Raw genomic sequence first — 21,919 nt, 5'->3', positions numbered from 1 at the left:
AGGGGGAGAAAATGAAAAATCACGAAGGGTTAATTCCTGGGCTGAGAGATTGTCCGATGACGGGAAATTCAGTCGACTTTGTCTATCGCCCCATGAGTTTAAAGGAATGAGGAGTGATCTCATCTCATCACTTAACCTTGTGTCATGGTTTTTAAGGGATTTAATAAGGTAGATATTGGAAGGATAGTGCTGCAGTTGGTCATGTGATAAGAGGTTAGTTGATTCAGACCAAGATGAATTGAAATTATGATTATGAATCTAAATCTATTGATTTCTGCCTTGAACCTGCTCAGTGACCTCTTCTTGATTCATTTATGGGATGGGGGCATTGCTGGCAAGGCCAGAATTTATTACTCATCCCTAATTGCCCAGAGGGCAGTTAAGAATCACAGAGTCATAGAGTCATAGAGATGTACAGCACAGAAACAGACCCTTTGGTCCAACTTGTCCATGCCGACTAGATATCCTAAATTAATGTAGTCCCATTTGCCAGCACTTGGCCCAAAATCCTCTAAACCCTTCCTATTTACAAACCCATCCAGATGCCTTTTAAATGTTGCAATTGTACCAGACTCCACACTTCCTCTGGCAGCTCGTTCCGTACACGTACCACCTTCTCACGAAAAGGTTGCCCCTTAGGTCCCCGTTAAATCTTTCCCCTCTCACCCTAAACCTATGCCTCTGGTTCTGGACTCCCACACCCCAGGGAAGAGACTTTGTCTATTTATCCAGTCCATGCCCCTCACGGTTTTCTAAGCCTCTATAAGGTCACCCCTCAGCCTTTGATGCTCCAGGGAAACCAGCCCCAGCCTGTTCAGCCTCTCCCTATAGCTCAAATTCTCCAGCTCTGGCAACATCCTTGTAAATCTTTTCTGACCCCTTTCAACTTTCACAACATCCTTCTTCACTATCCTATCTACCTGTGACTCCACGTTCAAGGAGCTATGAACCTGCACTCCAAGGTTCCTTTGTTCAGCAACACTCCCTAGGACCTTACCATTAAGTGTATAAGTCCTGCGAAGATTTGCTTTCCCAAAATGTAGCACCTCGCATTTATCGAAATTAAACTCCGCCTGCCACTCCTCAGCCCATTGGCTGATTAGGATCTCATTGTAATCTGAGGTAAACTTCGCTGTCCAGTACACCTCCAATTTTGGTGTCATCTGCAAACTTGCTAACTGTACCTCTTACGCTCTCATTCAAATCATTTATATAAATGACGAAAAGTAGTGGACCCAGCACTGAACCTTGTGGCATTCCACTGGTCACATGCCTCCAGTCTGAAAAACAACCCTACAACACCACATTGCTGTCTCACGTGTAGGCCAGACTAGGCAAGGATGGCAGATTGCCTAAAGGACATTAGTGAACCAGATGGGTTTTTCCATCAATTGGCAATGGATGCATGGTCATCATTAGCCACTTAATTCCAGAATTTTATTGAATTCAAATTCGACCCGCTGTCATGGCAGGATTCAAACCCGGGCTCCCCAAGACATTGCCTGGGTCTCTGATTTAACAAGTTTCCTGAAGAAGGGCTAATGCCCGAAACGTCGATTCTCCTGCTCCTTGGATGCTACCTGTCCTGATGCACTTTTCCAGCAACATTTTTGAGCTCTGATCTCCAGTATCTGCAGTCCACACTTTCTCCTCTCTGATTTAACAGTCTAGCAATAATGCCACGAATGCCATCACCTCCCCTTTGTACACCAGAAAGCTCAACACACGCAGTTTGACAGATTTTTCGACTTTTTAAGGAAATCAAGGGATGCAGGGTGTGCTGTGCAAAAGCAGATTCAAGGTAGATGTTTTACAGAATGATGGAGGAGGCATGAGGGGCCTAAAGGCCTGATCAGACTCCTATCATTTACATTCTTATGGGGGACAGAAAGGGGGAGGTCTGAATGAAGGAAAAGAGAAGGGATTGGAGAGTGAAACATCACAAGTAAAGGAGAGGATTTGGAATAGTGGGTTAGAGTGAAGGAAATAGAAAAAGGGAAAGCAATGAGGGTAGAGAGAGAGAGAGAAAGAAAAAGAAGTGAATACGCTGAGATAAAGAAAAGGATGTAGAAAGAGGTGGAAGAAAGGAAAGGGAGGGGTAGAGCTGTATCTACAGCAGTTGCTTTAAGAACCATGCTTGAAGAGAGGAAAGTGATGGAAGCAGTGGTCATGTATTCAGCTTCTCCTGCATTAACAGCCTCACTGCAGAGTACAGGATGGATTGATTGCTGCATTCGCCCATCGATCTGTGCAGTACTGCATCTGCAGACCAATGCTGCTTCTTCCCACTCTATCCCTCTCTCTTTCTTTCTCTGGAAACAGCTCCCCTCCAACACTGCAAAGACTGGACCGCCAAGGACAGGGGCATCGCCAACAATTAAGTAAAAGGGAAATTAAAATTGAAAATCATGCAGCTCCAAAGATATACGAGATGGAAAGTAATGTGAAGTCGCTCTAAATTAGATAAGAATGATTAGAATTTGAATGTAGCAATGCAATTGACAGCAATGAATATATGAGCTAGTTTTAGTTAGTGCGGACACAAGGTCTTCAAGCAAGTTTCTTCGCCTCTGGAGCACAATGAAGGAAGACCAGTTAATTGGGAAACGTGCTGGGAATGTAAGCAATATCATTCTGCAGACTGCACCCCTTGGATAGTGCACAGCGTCAAATGGGTGAGACCAATGTGCCCTGCTTGTCGTATTTTCACGACATGAAGGGAAACAGGTGTAATGTCACATTATTGTTACTGCACTGAAGGAGGCTATTATAGAGTCACAGAGTCACAGCACAGAAACAGAACCTTCGGTCCAACTCATCCACGCCAACCAGATATTCTACATTAATCCAGTCCCATTTGCCAGCATTTGGCCCATATCCCTCCAAACCCTTCCTATTCATGTACCCATCCAGATGCCTTTTAAATGTTACAATTGTACCAGCCTCCACCACTTCCTCTGGCAGCTCATTCCATACATGCACCACCCTCTGTGTGAAAAAGTTGCCCCTTATAAATCTTTCAGCTCTCACCTTAAACCTATGTATTCTAGTGCTGGACTCCCCCACCCTGGGGAAAAGACCTTGGCCATTCACCCTATCCATGCCCCTCATGATTTTATAAACATCTATAAGGTCACCCCTCAGTCTCTGGCACTCCAGAGAAAACAGCCACAGCCAGTTTAGCCTCTCCCTATGGCTCGAAGCCTCCGACCTTGGCAACATCCTTGTAAACCTTTTCTGAACCCTTTCAAGTTTTACAACATCCTTCCTACAGCAGGGTGAGTAGGAATGATTGAACTGTTCCAAAGGTGGCTTTTGGAACAACTCAGCCATTGTGCCTGCCTGAGTATGATTGTCTCATGTCAATCTCCTGCTTCTTTCCTCACGCTCCTGTACACCATTTCTATCCAATTAATCATCTAATGCCCATCTTAAATGCCTCATTTGAACTTGCCCCCAGACATTGCATTTCATCCCCTAACTCCTCGCTGTGTGGAAAAGAGCTTTCTCACCTCATTCCTGCTTCTCTTGTGCGACACTTTAAATCTATGCCCCGATATTCTAACTCCTTTAGTGAGCTTGCCCCTATCTACTCTGTCCAGCCCGCTCGTGATTTTGAAAACCTCTATCAAGTCTCCTGTCAGCTGCCTATTCTTCACGAAGAACAGTGCTGATTTCTTCAATCCAGTCACACAAACTGAAGGTGCTCTCATTGCTGTGGAACCATTCTTGTAAAGCACTGCAACATTCTTCCCAATGTATTCATATCTTTCCAAGAACATCGTGCCGACAAACTGCACACAATACTCAAGCTGAGATCTAACAAGTGTCCTATACACATTCAGCATCACCTCCCCGCTCTTGTATTCCTAGCCCCTTTTAATAAAGCCCAGAACACTACACATTATTAACTGCTCTCTCCACCTATTCTGTCACCTTCAATGATTTATGCACATGTACACCCAGGTCTCTCTGCTCCTGCACTCCTTTTAGAATTGTACCCTCTATTTTATGTTGTCTTTCAATGCTCTTCTGACCAAAATGTGTCGCCTTACATTTCTCTGCATTAAACTTCATCTTCCACTTATCTACCTGCTCCACTAACTTGTCAATGTTCCTTTTGGAGATCCACACTGTCCTTCGCACACTATAATTCTTCCACGTTTGGAGTTAAAGTGTGTTGAGGGAGGATTGTTTTCTCTTGTTTCTAACAGGAACATTGTAGTCACATTTAGCTATGTCTCTGGACAGAGCAGTGAGAAAGAGAGAGAGAGAGAGAGAGAGAGAGAGAGCATGAGTGCTTCCACTGCTGGAAGACAGAGTCATAGAGTCATAGAGATGCACAGGAAAGAAACTGACAGTCCAGTCCAACTTGTCCACGCCAACCAGATATCCTAAATTAATCTAGTCCCACCTGCCAGCACCCGGCCCATATCCCTCCAAACCCTTCCTATTGATATACCCATCCAGATGCCTTTTAAATGTCACAATTGTACCAGCCTCCACCACTGCCTCTGGCAGCTCATTCCATACACGAGCCATCCTTTGTGTGAAAAAGTTGCCCTTTAGGTCCCATTTAAATCTTTCCCCTCTCACCCTAAACCTGTGCCCTCTAATTCTGGACTCCCCCACCTCAGGGAAAAGACTTTGTCGGTTTATTCTATCCATGCCCCTTATGGTGTGTATGTGTGTGAGTGTTTATGTGTGTGAGTGTGCGTGTCTGTGTCTGTGAGTGTGTCTGTGTCTGTGAGTGGTGTGTGTGTCTGTAAGTGGTGTGTGTGACGGGTGTGTGAGTATGTGTGTAACCTCTATAAGGTCACCCCTCAGCCTCCGACACTCCAGGGAAAACAGCCCCAGCCTATTAAACCTCTCCCTATAGCACAAATCCTCTAACCCTGGCAACATTCTTGTAAATCTTTTCTGAACTCTTTCAAGTTTCACAACATCTTTCCAATAGGAGAGAGACTAGAATTATAGACAATATTCTAAAAGTGGCCTAACCAATGTCCTGTACAGCCAGGACATGACCTCCCAACTCCTGTACTCAATACTCTGACCAATAAAGGAAGTAATTGGCAATAGAAACAGAGGCAGATTTTGTTTTAATGTGGTGAGTTATTATAATTTGGAACAAACTGTCTGAAAGGGTATTGAAAGCAGATTCAATCAAAAGGAAATGGGTAATATTGTTGAAAAATGAAGACGTGAGGGTGATGGGGGTAAGCAGGAAATAACAAAGCTTTTTTTCCAAAAGGGCAACACACACACACACACACACACACACACGTACACCACTCACAGACACACAGACCCACTCACACACACACACACAGACCCACTCACAGACACATAGGGCCACACACACACACACACACACACACACACACACGTACACCACTCACAGACACACAGACCCACTCACACACACACACACAGACCCACTCACAGACACACACATACTCACACACCCGTCACACACACCACTCACAGACACACACATACTCACACACCCGTCACGCACACCACTTACAGACACACACACCACTCACAGACACAGACACAGACACGCACACACACACATAAACACTCACACACATACACATACTGTCACAAACACATACACACACACACATACACACACACACACACACACACACACACACACACACACACACACACACACAAATAGCTTTTTACTGTGTGGTTATCAGTCTATAATACTGGCAGATACAGCTGTATAACTCATAACAGATTAAAAGGGGTGTTGACACAACATCATTGACTTAAGTGTGACCTGTGTTATAGCTTATTGGTGTTTACAGGATCAGTGGGAATCAGTCAGTTGTGATAATATCTATCATTTGTTCTGCTGATTGTGCTCTACATCTGACTTGGCCCAACCCTTTGAGTCATTAAGGCATCTACTTCAACTAGTCTGTAAGCAAATATAGTAGCAAATGTACCTCACGACTGGGAGGTTATGGACTCAAGTCCCCACTGTAGAAATCATATTTGAGTGTGGCACTGCCAAAGGTGCCAGCCTCCAAGCAAGATGTTAAACAAAGGTCCTACACCCACCTAACCCTTCCTAGACCAGCAACATCTCTGATTGTTCTTGACTCAAGACCTATGATCAGGAACTTCATGAACTCTTTCACATGTCAACCTCACCCAGGTGCATCCTGGTCCTGAACCAGAAGGTTGTGAGACCAGATCTCACTGAAAGAAACCATATGAACACAATGGCTGCAAGAGCAGGTCAGAGGGTCAGAGGGTAGGAAAGCTGCAGTGAGTAACTCACCTCCTGACTCTCCAAACCGTCTACAACTCAGGAATGTGATGGAATACTCTGACCCACTTGTCTGTATGGGGGCAGCCCCAACTACACTCAAGAAGCTGGACACCACCCAGGACAATGCAGCCCGCTTGAATTTGCACCACACCCACAAGCATCCACCCCCTCCACCACTGAGACTGTCTCTGGGTCAAAATTCTGGAAATTCCTCCTGAACAACATTGGGGGTCTACCTCCAGCACCTGGGCTGCAGTGGTTCAAGAAGGCAGCTCACCCCCCACCTTCTCAAGGGCAACTAAGTCTTGTCTCATTCAGTGATACCCACATCCTATGAATGAATTTTTGAAAATCTTTGTGTACTGGAGGGAGTGCTGCATTGGCAGAGGTGCCATCTGGCAGATGAGGCATTGAACCTCTCAGTGGATGTGTGTAATTCCCAGGGCACAATCTATACGAAGAGATGGAGATCTCACTCCAGTGTCCTGACCAATTTCCACCCCTTCACCAATGTCATCTTTAAAACATATTACCTGAACACAAGTCTATTTCTATTTCTCTGCTCTTGATGTGTGAAAAATTGCTGTCCCCTTTCCTACATTACAGTGCTTCAGTATCACTGCATGAACAGCCAACTGTTTTGGGGATGTCCCGAGGATGTGAAAAATGCTATATAAATGCAGGTCTTCCTTTAACCACAGCCTCCTAGCTTAAACAAGAGTCAGGTTAATTAGGCTCATACAATGGACAAACATGAATCAACAACAATATGCATTTAGAAAGCTACTTGCATGTAGTCAGATATCCCAAAATATTTCACAGGATATAATCAGACAAAAGAAATTGGCACAGAACCTAAAGAAGCAGCCAATAGGAGAGTGATAAAAATCTTGGTCAAAGGAGTTGGAGATTTTAAGAAGAACCCGAGGGGAGGAGAGGGAACCGGAGAGATTTAAAGAGGGAATTCTGGGACTTAGGGATCAGCCTGAAGGAGCACTGCCATTGGCTGGGGGAGCAATCCAAACCAGATAGGAGCAAGAGGCCAGAATTGCTGGAGTGCTGGTGTTTAAGAGGCTGGAGGGCAGGGGGAGGTCACAGTGACAGGAAGAAGTGACACACATTTGAAAGCAATGGTTTTTTTAAACGTAAGTTGATGAGTTGCCACAGTGGCTCAGTGGTTAGCACTGCTACCTCACAGCGCCAGGGGGAACCAGGTTCGATTCCAGCCTCGGGAGACTCTCTGTGTAGAGTTTGTGCATTCTCCCCGTGTCTGTGCGGGTTTCCTCCTGGTGCTCCGGTTTCCTCCCACAGTCCAAAGATGTGCAGGTTAGGAAAATTGCCCATAGTGTTCAGGGATGTGTAGATTAGGTGCATTAGTCAGGGGAAATGTCGACTAATAGAGAAGGGGAAACAGGTCGGGGTGGATTATTCTTCGGAGGGTCAGTGTGGACTTGTTGGGCCGAAGTGCCTGTTTCCATGCTGTAGGGATTCTATGATTCAGCAGTAGGTACCAGTGAATCACTGGGGTGATAATTGAACAGGACTTAATGCAAGATAGGTCACGGGTAGCCAAGTGTTGAACATGCTCATGTTTCTATGAAGATGGGAAGGAGGTACATCAGGAGAGCATTAGAGTAGTGGACACTACCAGTAACAAATATGTGGATGGAAACAGTAACTGGCTTAACTAAATATTGGGACGGGGGTCAGGAGGAAGCCATATAGCCTCTTCTACCATTCATTGAGATTGTGTCTGACCTGCCCCTCAACAGCTCCCAGTCTCCATTTAAAAACAGACAGTGCTGGACAAACCCAGCAGATCTGGCAGAATCTATAGAGAGAGAAGCAGCGTTAACACTTAGAGCACAGTCTGACTCCACTTCTGAATAAAAGTCATATTGGACTCGAAACGTTAATTCATTACACATCCACGCTAACATGGCTGGGCTGGTCATCCAGAACTGCAGACCTATTTTCTGGAGGCATTCATTCAAATCCAACCACAGCCAATGGTGTAAGGCCCACTCAATAAAAATCTGGAACATTGACCCTGCAACCAGTCAATTGTTAAAAGCCCATCTGGTTCATTCATGTCTTTGAGGGGAAGGGATCTGGTGTCTTTATCGAGGAGAAAGTGATGATGGCAGATGCTGGAGAGTCTGAGTCGAAAAGTGTGGCGCTGGAAAAGCGCAGCAGGTCAGGCAGCTTCCGAGGAGCAGGAGAGTCAACATTTCAGGCCTAAGCTGTTCACATTCCTGATGAAGGGCTTCAATTCTCCTGCTCCTCGGATGCTGCCTGACCTTCTGTGCTGTTCCAGTGCCACAGTTTTTGACTGCTGTCTTTATCTGTTGACTACAGACCCATTGTCATGTGGTTTGCTCTTAACCACCCTCTGAAATGGTCTATCACTGCACAGCCATTTTTACCCACTCTGACTCCAGACTCCAGACTGTCCTCTGGGCAATTAGGGACAGGTGATAAATGCTAGTCTGGTCAGAGATACCCACAGCCGACAAACGTTTTTTTTTAAACAATACAACGGTGCATTTAATCACAGCGCGCGTAAGAAGAGAGTAATTTATCCAATTACTGAGGTCCTGTCAGGCAACAACGGTCAGGCAAACTGTTGTCAGGGCAGGACGACTATAATTCAGGTCAAGGACTTAGTGCAGAGGTCACTTCACAGACAGCCAAAGGAGCTACAACCTGGAAGCATTAACCCTATCACCAAGGACTTGCCTCCTGTTCATTTAGTGCTTTGTTTTTTTGTCATGAAAATCAAAATGATTTTGATTTTAATTAATATGTGAAAAGGTCTACAAATTTCTACCATGAAGCCTGACTCGGGCTCTGATAAAATCTCATTTAACTCTGAACGTGGGCTGATATGGGTTCACTGCTCTTTTAAAATGTGACAAATTATAATCTGGGTTTGAAATAATTTCTTGTTTAGAAATATGACAGACATCCCCTCCACAAATCCATCTTGCTTTGGGGGATACAAGCATCAGGTTACAACACATTAGTCTCCTGGTTTGGTTTGTTTTTATAGCATAGTGTGACTGGCAGTTCCACTAAAGAGAGAGAGAGATGGGGATAGAGGGAAATATGGATATAGTGAAGCCACATTTCACAATAAGGGAGTAGATCTGTACCGTTTCTTTCTGTCACTAACTCTTCGTGGAAAGACACCTTTTATTTTTAAACGGATATCTCCCTACTCTGCCAAAACAATTTTCCTAAAAACAAACAAAAAATCCACCAAGGACTCAATCTAAAACCTTGCCAAATGAGTTAACATTGACCCTAAGAATCTTGTGTGTCTTGAAGCCCCACTCCAGAATATCTAGGGAGCACTGAATACAAGTGCTGGTGCTGCCACCTCGTGGAAGACTCGCGCCGCTTCAAAGCTCAAATAAAATTATAGCAAGATTTCTTTTGAAAAATTCTGAGAGTTGTTAAATGTGGGAAAGCCTTTAATTATACGAGGACCTCGAAAGCTGCTCCAATTTTATCCTCTCTCTCTCTCTGTCCGTCTGTCTGTCTCTCCCTGCACACTTGTTACGAATCCTTCATTATCATAAATCCAAATGGGCTGCAAAATGCAGTGAGATCCTGCAGAGTTGTGAAATATTAACCCTCCTGCAGAGGCTGGGAAACTGACATTGCTCGCTGCGACTATATTAATGCTCAGACAAAGATAAAAGAATTTCAGTAAACAAATAAAAAACTTCTCTCAAAACACACAGCCCTGGTTTGCTGGGAGATTAAAATGTGATTTACCTTCGCTTTTAATCTAATTCGTCCGGAAACCGAGTGGGGGTTTCCGGGACTGTCAATCCCATCGATGCTTTGAATCCAAAATCCAAGCATTTTGCTGGAGGTTTCTTCCTTTCTCCACTCACCACCCTCCACCCCCCACCCCGACCCAAACACCTTTCCAAAATGATGTGTGCTTCTTGAAAGAGGAGTCAGTGAAGTTGGGATAAACGCACCCCCTCCCTTGCACCCCCCCACGCCTCACAACGACCATCCCATTCCCTATAAATTCCTTTTCTCAAGCAACGTGGGACCCCAGTGTTTTATCTCGAAACGGCTTCTCTCCAGTGAGGACAATGTTCATTTACCATTTTGTGTGTCAGTGTGTCGCAGTGTTTGGGGGAGAGTTGCAAATTGGACACAATTGTTGGGGGGGGCGGGGTGGGTAGGAGGAAACAAGAGTGAGTCAGGGAGAAAGGGGGGGGGGGGAGAGAGTCAGAGACAGAAAGAGAAACAGAGAGGTGGGGGGGAAGGGGGTTCAGGTAGACAGAGACATTGAGATTCCGACCTACACACAGTGAAACCGATACAACGAGACAGAGTCAGGGACGGAGAAAGCGAGTCAGACAGAGACACAGAGAAAGAAATTGAATCAGAGTGGGGCCAAAGTCAGATAGAGAGATTTTTTTTTTGTTTTGGGGGAGAGACAGATAGAGCCGGGATGTAGGTGGCAACACGCGAGGAGAGGCAGAGCGATTGTGAGAGGGCGACAGACGGTCCAATACAGAGAGAGCAGGAGCCGTGGCCCACCGAGTGTGTGTGTGTGTGTGAGACACAGAGAGAGAGAGCGGCAGCCGCATTAAACAGGAACCCTCCACAGAATAGCTATCCACGGCTCCCTCTCCCTCCCAGACACTCGGGGAAAGCTCCCGAGGGAGCTCAAACCAGGAGAAAAGATGAAATCTTAATACCCAGGAAAAGAAAACCCAGTCCCATATCACAGATATCCATCCCGCAACAGTTCCAGAGGGTCAAATCCACAAGAAGGAAAGCATCGCAAGCGATTCACTGAAAAGCACCAACTAGTGTCTCCCCCCTCTCTATCACTATTTTAATAAGTGTATGTTCAACAGACACTTCACACATATACACAAAATAAATCCTCACACTCACATACACATATGTACACACAGATATTGAAAAACTCATTTATACACACATCAACACATACACACTAACACAAACTCATACTTTCCATTATACACACACACATACAGACACACATGTACAGACACACATATATAGACACGTATACACACACATACACATATACAGACACACATGTACAGACACATATACAGACAGACACATATACAGAAATGGAACACATACAGACAGACACAGATACAGACATACATATTCAGATACACAAATATATGGACATATACACACACATTTACAGACACATGTACAGACAGAAACACATACAGACACAGACACACATATAAGGACACACACATACAAACACAGACACACATATAAGGACACACACATACAAACACAGATAGGCATATATGGACACACATATACAGACACATAAATACCCACACTCATACACGTACACGGACTCACATTCGCACAGATACAAATACACACACGCATTCACGGACACAGTCCCCATACAACCAAGGCTTCCAGACGTTTTTTGCTGTATTTAATTTGTTAAACATTCAATCACAGAAAACAAGCCGCTTTTCTGAAATCTACAACATTACATTGAGGTGAAAGTCGCCGATCAAACGCAGCGATGCCTGTCCGAGGCGAATACAGATCAGGGCACAGTGTTGGCTTTGCCCAGCACTTACCCCCGTCTCACGGGCCGGCGGTCTCCCACACACCCCGGGGGCTGGGTTTGACTGAAGTCCTTTGGCCAGGCGAGCGGTTGTGGGTTGTTCTTTTCTTGTTTTCTCAACTGACTTTTCCCCCTCACGAGTCTTCCAAATACAAGGGGGAAACAGCTGAATTAATCCACACGGCGCAGCAGCAGCATCAGTTCCCGTCCAGTTTGAGTTGAGATATCTGCTAAGATTCGCGTCTCCCGATCTTCAAGGCCAGTTCCCTTGCCTGTTTGATTTATCTTTCTTCTCAATCCAAGATGAGATTTATGCAGCAAATTGGGCACATTGGATGGATCGCTGATAATTCCTCCTGCAAATTTCCTGCGCCTGGTATTAACCTTGAGATAGAAGAGGCTCAAGCGCTGGGGAGTTGCACACACAGAGAGAGAGAGAGAGCTCCCCTCACACACACAGAGGCAAGCAGGAGTGTGGAGCAAGGCACGGACTGTGTGTGTTGTGTGTGTGGTTAGCGCTTTAACCCCTGCCTCTGCCCATGGCACTGACGGAGACACGGATTCAGGGGGAGAGAGAGAGAGAGAGAGGGAGATGAAGTAGGACACAGAGCTGGGAGAGAGCAGGCTGCCAGTTAGACAGCCGGTAGCATTATTCCCCACCCTCCCAGCACGCTCTCTGCCATTGGACAAAAGCGAGGAGACATTTATAAACATGCCAGCCAATAGCTCGCCCTCTCCGTCTGCTGGATCAGTGCTGATACTGCTGAGTGTGAGAGGACCGGTTAGAATCCTGCAGCTCTCTGCCATTTACACCCTGTTTCGTCCGTCCATCCATCCATCCATCTATCTGTAAATCTGTATCTATCTATCTATCTATCTATCTATGTGTAAATCTCTATCTATCTATCTATCTGTCTGTCTATCTGTAAATCTGCATCTAACTGTAGATCAATTGATTATCTATCGATCGATCGATTGATTTATCTATCTATCGATCGATCTATTTATCTACCTATCTATCTATCCATTCATCTATGTCTGTCAATCTGCATCTATCTGTAGATCTGATTGATTATCTATCTATCTATGTATCCATCGGTCTATCTGTCTACCTGACTGTCGATTTATCTCAATCATACATCTATTTATATCCATTTATGCTTTTCAATCTTTCAATCTATCCATAATTCTTTATCTGTATATCAATCTGTCCATCTTTATTTTGATCTCAAGCAAGAGCAAGTCCTGACAGTTGCAGACTCTTGTCAGTGTCTGTGGAGAGAGAAACAGTGTTAATGTTTCCAGTCTGCTTTGACTCTTCTTCAGTTTCTCCAGCACTTTCTGTTTTTATTTCAGATTTCGTGCATCTGCAGTAGTTTACTTCCATTTATATCTGTCCGTCTGTATTCATCTCTGTCCATATCTATTGATATTCATCTCGCCTTTATATCTATCTACCATTACCATTCTCACTTTGTTTTTCCATCTCTCTATTCATCTATATCTTTCTTTCTGGTCATAATTTTCTCTATCTAAATATTTATTTCTCTCTCTCTTTCTCTGTGCATCTCTTTCTGTTTTAAATTGCTTATCTATCTTTGTACCTCTCTGCCTAAATCTGCCTCTATTCTCTCTCAATTTATCAGTCTCTGTCTATCTTAGTCTCTATTCATATATATTTATAATTACTTATCTGTCCTTCTATCTATCTATATCTAAAACTTTATAACTGCCAATCTATCAATTAGCTACCTTGTTATCTATCTGTCTATCTTTCTATCCCTATCACTATACTACTATCAATCCAGAGTCACGATTAGAGTGATGCTGGAAAAGCGCAGCAGGTCAGGCAGTATCCAATGAGCAGGAATTTTGCCCCAAACGCCTATTCTCCTGCTCCTTGATGCTGCCTGACCTGTTGTGCTTCTCCAGCACCATTCTAATTTTGACTTCAATCTCCAACATCTGCAGTACCCACTTCCACCTACGATCAATCCAGCTCTATCCATTATCAATATTTACATTATTTTTCTAGACATCTCTGTGATCACTTTACAGTATTGGCTTATGTAATCTTTGTTACCTCCTGTCCTCTAACCACATTTTCACAACTTGTCAATCTCACTATGTTCCACTTCTCCTCCCTTTAAAAAAAAACATTGCCACAATTTCTGAACAGCTCCAGTACCCGAGACAGAGACCAAGAGGCAGAACATCAACCTTTGGGACTTATTGCAAGGATAAAAGTTACCCTTGTCCTGCCAATGGATGTTATCCAAAGGAGATTGGTTGGCCATCACTCCCCATTGTGATGAAGAGTGAAAGAGAGATGGTGGGACTGAAAATCCCTCTGATACAATGTCATGGACTGATATGTAGTTGCTCCCTGGAACATAGGAGGTCAAGAGGCGACCTGCTGGAAGTTTATAAGATAATGACAGGTATACATTGTGTTGATGGTAGTTGTCTATTCCCCAAGATGGCATATTTCAATACAAGGAGCATAATTAATAAAGTGTCAGGAGAGAGATTTAAAAAAGACATGAGGCAATTTTTTTTTACACAGAGGGTGTTTCATGTGTGGAATGAACTTCCTGAGGAAGTAGGGGATATGGGTATAAATACAACGCTTAAAAGACATTTGTATAGGTACATGATTGGGAAAGGTGTGGAGGGATATGGGCCAGGAGCAGGCAGGTGGGACTAGTTTAGTTTGGGATTATGTTTGGCATGGACTGGTTGGACCGAAGGGTCTGTTTCCCTCCCAAATGACTCTATGACACTAATGATAGATGAATGGTATAATCAGGTGATCAGAATAGACAGTATTATGTGTGTGAGTTTGTATGTATGTGTGCATGTCCATGTATGTGATGTGTGTGTATGTGCATGTGTGTGATGAGTGTGTGTTTGTGTGCATGATAGTGTGCATGTGTGCCTGTGTGTGTGTACTGTGAGTATGTGTTTTGCAGGTGTATGTGTACAACTGTGTGTGTATGTGATGCGTGTCCCACTAAATTAGAAAGAGTGCAGAAAAGATTTATGAGAATGCTGCCTGAAATGGAGGGTTTGAATTATGAGGAAAGGCTGGATAGGCTAAACTTTTTTCCCTAGAGTGTAGGAGACTGGGGAGGTGACTGTATACAGGTTTATAAAATCATGAAAGGCATAGATCAGGTAGATAGCCAATAGCTTTTCCCCATGGTAGGGGAGTCAAAAACCAGAGGGCATAGGTTTAAGGTTAGAGGGAAGAGATACAAAATGGTCTAGAGGGACAATGTTTTCACACACTAGGGTGTTAAGTATCTGGAACGAGCTGTCAGAGGTCGTGGTGGAAGCGAGTACAATTTTGTCATTCAAGAAATATTTGGACAGGTACATGGATGGGATAGGCACGAAGGGGTATGGAATGAACGCAGGCAAAAGGGACTAAATTCATTGGCATAGGCAAGTTGGACCAAAGGGCCTGTTTCCATGCTGTAAACCTCCATGACTCTATGACCATGTGTATGTGAGTATGTATATGTGTACGTGTGCGGATGTGTATGTGTGCAGATCTGATGTATGCATGCATGTGTGCATGTATATTTGCATATGTGTGCATTGTGGGTACAGAAGGGGTGATGACTTGAAAGGTCCACTCTTCCCAGAATGTTTTCCTGTTTGCCGGCTTGCAATAGGGCGATGGTGGGGAAGAGACAACACCTTTAGGTTAGTTGCTCAGCAATCTGGGCTAATCCTTTGGGGACATGGGTTTGAATTGTATCAGGACAGATAGTACAGATCTGGAATCAGGTACTACTGTTGATCGGTGTACACCTTTATTTTGTTCATTAATGCCCTTTGCTATGTCCTTCCCTGCCATGTCTGGCAAACATGTGACTCCAGAACCAAAGCAGTGCAGTTCACCCTTAACTGCCCACTGGTCAATTGGGAGTGGGCAATAGAGGTGGTCATTAGCCATTGGCCTTTTAATAAGTTAGGATCTAGCAACATCACTTTCCCCTTGGCCTGATGGCACAAACATATTTCAATGGTGTGGGGGACAGGATGGTCCAATTGACCTCTTTCTGTGCTGTGAGATTCTGTGATTGTACAGTGTTAGACATGGATCTGGTGAAAGGTCAATGATCAGAAACAATTCATTCAGTTTCTGTGGACAGAGACTTGCTGCCGCACTAACTGTTCCAGATTGTCTCCATTCCTTGTACAGGATCATCTCAATGGGTTTTAATTCCTATCTAGGTCTCCGTCCATAATTTGGGAATCAATTTCAGCTGGCTTTTGGATGATATATTGAACTGAGGTCACAAGCTGGCAAATGTCAACAATCCTATGTCAGTTTTGACTGAGATTTAAAGAGTAAATATTTCAAAAGTGGTTTTCTGGAATAGGGGATTTTAGAGAATACCAGCCTATCTCTCTCTTCACAGGACAGTCCCCACCATCCTGGGAACAAATTGGTTAAACCAATATTGCAATCCCTCTATAGCAATAATATCCCTCCTGAGGTATGTGATGATATTGTGGCTTTAAGAGGTGTATTTTATCCTGGGTGTTTTTGAAGCGAGGTTTTAAGGCAGAGCAATCTACCAGAGCCACTGGAGAAAACAGCTTCTGGTGAAGCCTTGGGGTTTTTTGAAGTTAGAATAATAGAAGCAGCCTGAATGGGTAGGGTAAAGCTCCCACAGAACCAGGATTTCCAGCTTTAGCTTTTGGCAGTTACTGCTAGGATCTGGAAGAAGTGGAAGCTATTTTTTTCCCTTTCTCATCTAGAGCCATAAGCTGAGGATTCTCCTCCTGCTATTGGAGTTGCATGTGAGATAATCTGTTTTCTGAATTTGCCTTTGGCAAGGGTGTGTTTATGGAATGTTACCATAGTGGAACAGTTAATTAGTAATAGTTACTATTCTCTATTATTCGGTTAAATTTTCCAGTAGAATTAAGTCGTTCCAATTCTTTCTTTCTTTTGTTGGTGTATTTCGAATCTAGTGGATGGTTAAAGTGTGTTTTGCTTTAGATCCGTGTAATTGTTTAAACAGTTTGACCAATTGAGTTGCATCTGGAACACAACACCTTACACTTAGTTTTAAGATAAGAAGAAGCGAGGGTTTGAGCTAGCTTCTGAATATTTTGAAGGGGTTTGGGCTTGTCCAGAACAGGTTCAAGGCCAAAACAGAACACAGCACACAAGGTGTGGTCTCACCAAACTTTGCCACATTATCATGGGGATAATGCAAACCCTGCTATTCTCTGAGTTATCTCATGAGTTAAAAAGTTTATCAAGGTACTCAATGTCCCCAGTTTATCTGTTGGATAGATCCAGGTAACAGAAAATGCAGACCAAGTTTCTGTACTAAACAAAAACAACTCTTTATTATAAATAAATAGATTCTAACCACAGGCAAACAGCTATAAACTGTTGAAAACATAACTGTGCTAGTTAACACCCTAACCTGTCCCCTCATAAACCCCCATTCAGACAGAAAAAGAAACATTGGTGTTACAGGTGGATGGAATAATATTGGAAAGCTTTTCAAGGACCCCAGTCCAAGAGGTTCAGTAAGATTATTCTTTTCCTTGTTGGAGTTTTCGGTTTTTCTATCTTTTTTCACCTCAGTTATTTTCACTTCTTCATGACCATACATATGGGTTGTACATTAATTGTAAAGTATCTTAGTTTCTGTTTAAAATCTACTGCAGCTGGCAAGAAAATAAACTGATTTTTTTCAGCTTTTAGGTCTTTTACTGGAGAAACAGGCACACCATCTTCCCACATGCAGCAGTCCAAAGGCTTCTGTCATTATTGTTCACACCCACTAGCAAGTTCAGCAACCCAGGAACCAATCAGGTAGTTGTTGCCAGGCTAAAAGCCTTTGTCATCCACAGATAATGACAATTGCATGAACAAATCAGCAACCTCTTGTCAGCTGAATCCCTTTGTATCCAACCCCTGGTTCCAGGCAATCTACAAGGGACCTTCCTTCAGTGCTTGAGCAATGGTACAGTGCAAACATGATTTATAATAAATGTCAGTACCTTTCTTTTTAAAAGTAATTCCTTTCACAAATCTTGGCCTTAAAACCGTCCCCTTCTCATTTCAGTCTACAGTCAAAAATACAGATAAATAAAAAGATACAGTCTTTAAAGCTTTTATACTCCTGTACCTAAATCCTTTTGCAATAAAGGCTAATATTCTATTAGACATCTTAAGTGCTTGCTGCATTTTCATGTTCACCTTCAGTGATTTGGTCTCTTTGTGCATCATTCTTTGAAATTTCCATCACGTGTTGACAGGATGATTAAGAAGGCATTTAGCATGCTTGTCTTCATTGCTCAGAACTCTAAGTAGAGCAGCTGAGACATCATGTTGAGGTTGTACAGGATGTTGGTGAGGTCTCTTCTGGGGTACTATGTGCAGTTCTGTTTGCCTTGTTACAGGAAGGATATTATCAAACTGGAGAGAGTTCAGAAAACATTAACCAGGATGTTGCTGGGAATAGAGGTTTTGTGATATGAAAATAGACTGGAAATACTGGGACTTCTGTCAGTGGAGTGAAGGAGGTTGAGGTATGAGCTTATAGATTGATAACATCATGACAGGCATAAATAAAATAAATGACAAAAGTCTTTTCCCTAGGATGGGGGTGTTCAAAGCTAGGGAACAAATTTTTAAGGTAAGTGGAGAAAGATTTAAAAAGGATGTTAGAGACAACCTTTTATTTACACAGAGAGTTGTTTGTGTCTGGAATGAACTGCCAGAGAAAGTGGTGGATGTGGTTTAGAGGCATTTGGATAGGTACATGAATCGGAAATATTTGGAGGGATATGGCCTGGCAGGCAATTTAGTTTGGGAACATGGTCAGCATGGACTGGTTGGACCGAAGGTTCTGTTTCTGTGCTGTATGACTCTACAATTACAATTTCTAATCTCATTATTTAATAAATGCTCTGTACATCTGTGCCTCCTAACAAAGTCAGAAGTCACACGACACCAGGTTATAATGGCTCTTCACCTGACAAGGATGCAGTGCTCTGAAAGTTTGTGATTTCAAATAAACCTGTTGGACTATAACCCAGTGTCATGTGACTTCTGACTTCGTCCAGCCCAGTCCAACACTGGCACCTCTGCATCACCCTAACAAAGTGGATAACTTCACATTGGAATAAATTATATTCAATTTGCTATATTCTTGCCCACTCACTAGGCGTGTCAAAATCCTCCTGAAGCCACATTGCATTTTCTTCACAACACACTTTCTCACTTAGCTTTGTATCAGTTGCAAATTTGGAAAAAAGTACATTGAGTCCCTACCTCCAGATCATTGCTATGTATTGTGAACACTGGAGCCAATCTGCTGATCTCTGTGGTACGTTACTCGTCACAGACTGCCAATGTGAGAATGACCCACTTATTCTCACCCTGTTTTCTGCCTGCTAGTGTGATATTATGGACTTTAGAATTTTAATAACTGTTCTTGGATTGAATGACTCAACAAAGAAAGCAGCAGTAATAACTCTGAAATAAACGATTAAAGGGCAAGGACAAACTGTTTCAGGAATTGAAAGCAATTAGCCTCGTCTGGCAAAAGGAGGAGTTGAGACTACACAGACAAAACTGCTTTGACATGTGCTTGATAAACTGGAAGCTTTATTGCCACAAAGGAGAACTAACCACTCTGCAGAAGAATTTAAGGAGTTAACAACAGGAAAGATGAGCCTTTGAGGAGAACTGTTAAGGCCGAATGTGACAAAGAACAAATAGGCTAGTGATATTATCATTGGACTGTTCATCCAGAGATCCAGGGAATGTTCTGGGGACCTGGGTTTTAATACCACCATGGCAGATGGTGGAATTTGAAATCAATTTTTAAAAATTCGGAATTAATGATGATCACGAAACCTTTGTTGGAGAAGCCCATCTGTTTCGCAAACATTGTTTAGGGAAGGACACTGCTATCCTTGTCTGGCCTAAATGTGACGTCAGACCCACAACAATGTGGTTGACTCTTAATAACCCTCTGGTTAATTAGGGATGAGCAATAACTACTGGACGAGCCAGTGACACCCTCACCCAATGAATTAAAAGAGTAAGAAAGCAAGCTGCAGACTTGCAATAATTTGGATTGAAGAACTTTCAGAGGTCATCAATAATACCACATATTGACCAAAGGATCTGTGATAAGAATTAACCACCAGAGCTCCATCCTTAGCAGAACTTTGAAAAACAATACTGTACAGTTGGTTCTGATATAACGCCATAGTTCTGTTCCTGAGTTATAGGAAAATCGCATAATAGCAACGTCATTTAAATCAATGGGACCAGAATCGCAATACAGGTGAGGAAAATTCACGTCCTACAAACAATGGTCTAAATTCTTCAGTTGCATTTTGGACAAGTTGCGTTGGAGAAATGCATGGAAGCAGAACCAATCATCCAAGGATTGAACCCTGGACATTTCTAGAAACAAACACATTTGTTTGGAATCGTGCCCAGATTCCACCATTAATCTGCTAATAACCAAGCTGGTTTATCAGGCTTAACTTGCTCACTTGAGGGTTCTTATTTTGGTTGCTACATGCAATAAAGTTTGATTTATTATTTCAGTCCTTAATTCTCTGTGTGATTTCTTAGTAAATAGCCGAATGAAAGGTAACTTGTGGTAACTTACCCACAACAGGCTAATCCCTCATACATGACCTCCTATCCCAAATGCTTTAATTTTCCTAACTAACCTCCTGTAGGGCACTTTATAAAAAGCCTTCTGAAAATCTAAGTATACTCTATCTGTTGACTCACCTTTACCAATTTTGTTAGCAACATTCTTAAAAAAACAAAACAAATTACAGAGTCATAGAGATGTACAGCATGGAAACAGACCCTTTGGTCCAACCTGTCCATGCTGACCAGATATCCCAACCTAATCTAGTCCCATTTGGCCCATATCCTTCTAAAGCCTTCCTTTCCATATACCCATCCAGATGCCTTTTAAATATTGCAATTGTACCTACTTCCTCTGGCAGCTCATTCCAGACACAGATCACTCACTGTGTGAAAATGTTGCCCCTGTGGTTGCTTTTAAATCTTTCCCATCTCACCTTAAGCCTATGCCCTCTAGTTTTGGATCTCCCTACCCTAGGAAAAAAAAACCTTGCCTGTTGACCCTATCCATGCCCTCATGATTTTATAAACCTCTATAAACCTCAGCCTCCAAAGCTCCAGGGGAAATAGCCACGATTCAGCCTCTCCCTATGTGTCAAATCCTCCAATCCTGGCAACATCCTTGTAAATCTTTTCTGAATCCTTTCAAGTTCCACAACATCTTTCCTATAGCAGGAAATCCAGATTTGCACACAGTATTCCAAAATAGCCAAAAAATTGTCCTGTATAGCCTCAATATGACCTCCAAACCCCTGTACTCAATGCACTGACCAAAAAAGGTAAGCATACCAAACGCCTTCTTCACTATCCTATCTTTCTGTGACTCCACTTTCAAGGAGCTATGAACCTGCACTCCAAGGTCTCTTTGTTCAGCAACACTCCCCAGGACTTACTATTTACTGTATGAGTCCTGCCCAGGTTTGCCTTGTCAAAATCTAGCACCTCATGTTTATCGAAATTAAACTCCATCTGTCACTCCTCGGTTCATCAGCCCATCTAATCAAGGTTCTGTTGTTCTCTGAGATGACCTTCTTCACTGTACACTACACCACCACTTTTGGTGTCATCTGTAAACAAAATAATCATAATTCCTATATTCACATCCAAATCATTTATATAAATGACAAATAGCAATAGTCCAAGCACCATTCATCAAACATAACTTCCCATTCACAAATACATGTTGACTATACGCAATCAGATAAGTATTATCTAAATGGTCATTTATTCCATCTTTATGATAGATTCTAGCATTTATCCACTACTGGGATAGGGCTAACAGGTCTGTACCTCCATGTTTTCTCATTTGCTCACCTAGAAGATGATCACCAAAAAATCGAGTATCTCAATAGCT

The 21,919-nt window shown here is 43.0% G+C and overlaps 1 protein-coding gene across 2 annotated transcripts in view; it reads right to left on the bottom strand.

Annotated features, from left to right (window-relative positions):
- Positions 1-12,556, bottom strand: part of nlgn4xa (neuroligin 4 X-linked a) — a 304,151-nt gene extending 291,595 nt beyond the window's left edge. For both annotated transcript variants that reach the window (XM_072576889.1, XM_072576890.1), the window contains exon 1: positions 11,917-12,556. The gene's annotated coding sequence lies outside the window, so the exon portion shown is untranslated. The remainder of the gene's footprint in view (positions 1-11,916) is intronic.
- Between the last annotated feature and the right edge of the window lie 9,363 nt (positions 12,557-21,919).

This window comes from Chiloscyllium punctatum, chromosome 9, assembly GCF_047496795.1.
Source record: "Chiloscyllium punctatum isolate Juve2018m chromosome 9, sChiPun1.3, whole genome shotgun sequence".
Classification (NCBI taxonomy): Eukaryota; Metazoa; Chordata; class Chondrichthyes; order Orectolobiformes; family Hemiscylliidae; genus Chiloscyllium; species Chiloscyllium punctatum.
This window is presented reverse-complemented; position numbering and strand designations above follow the sequence as displayed.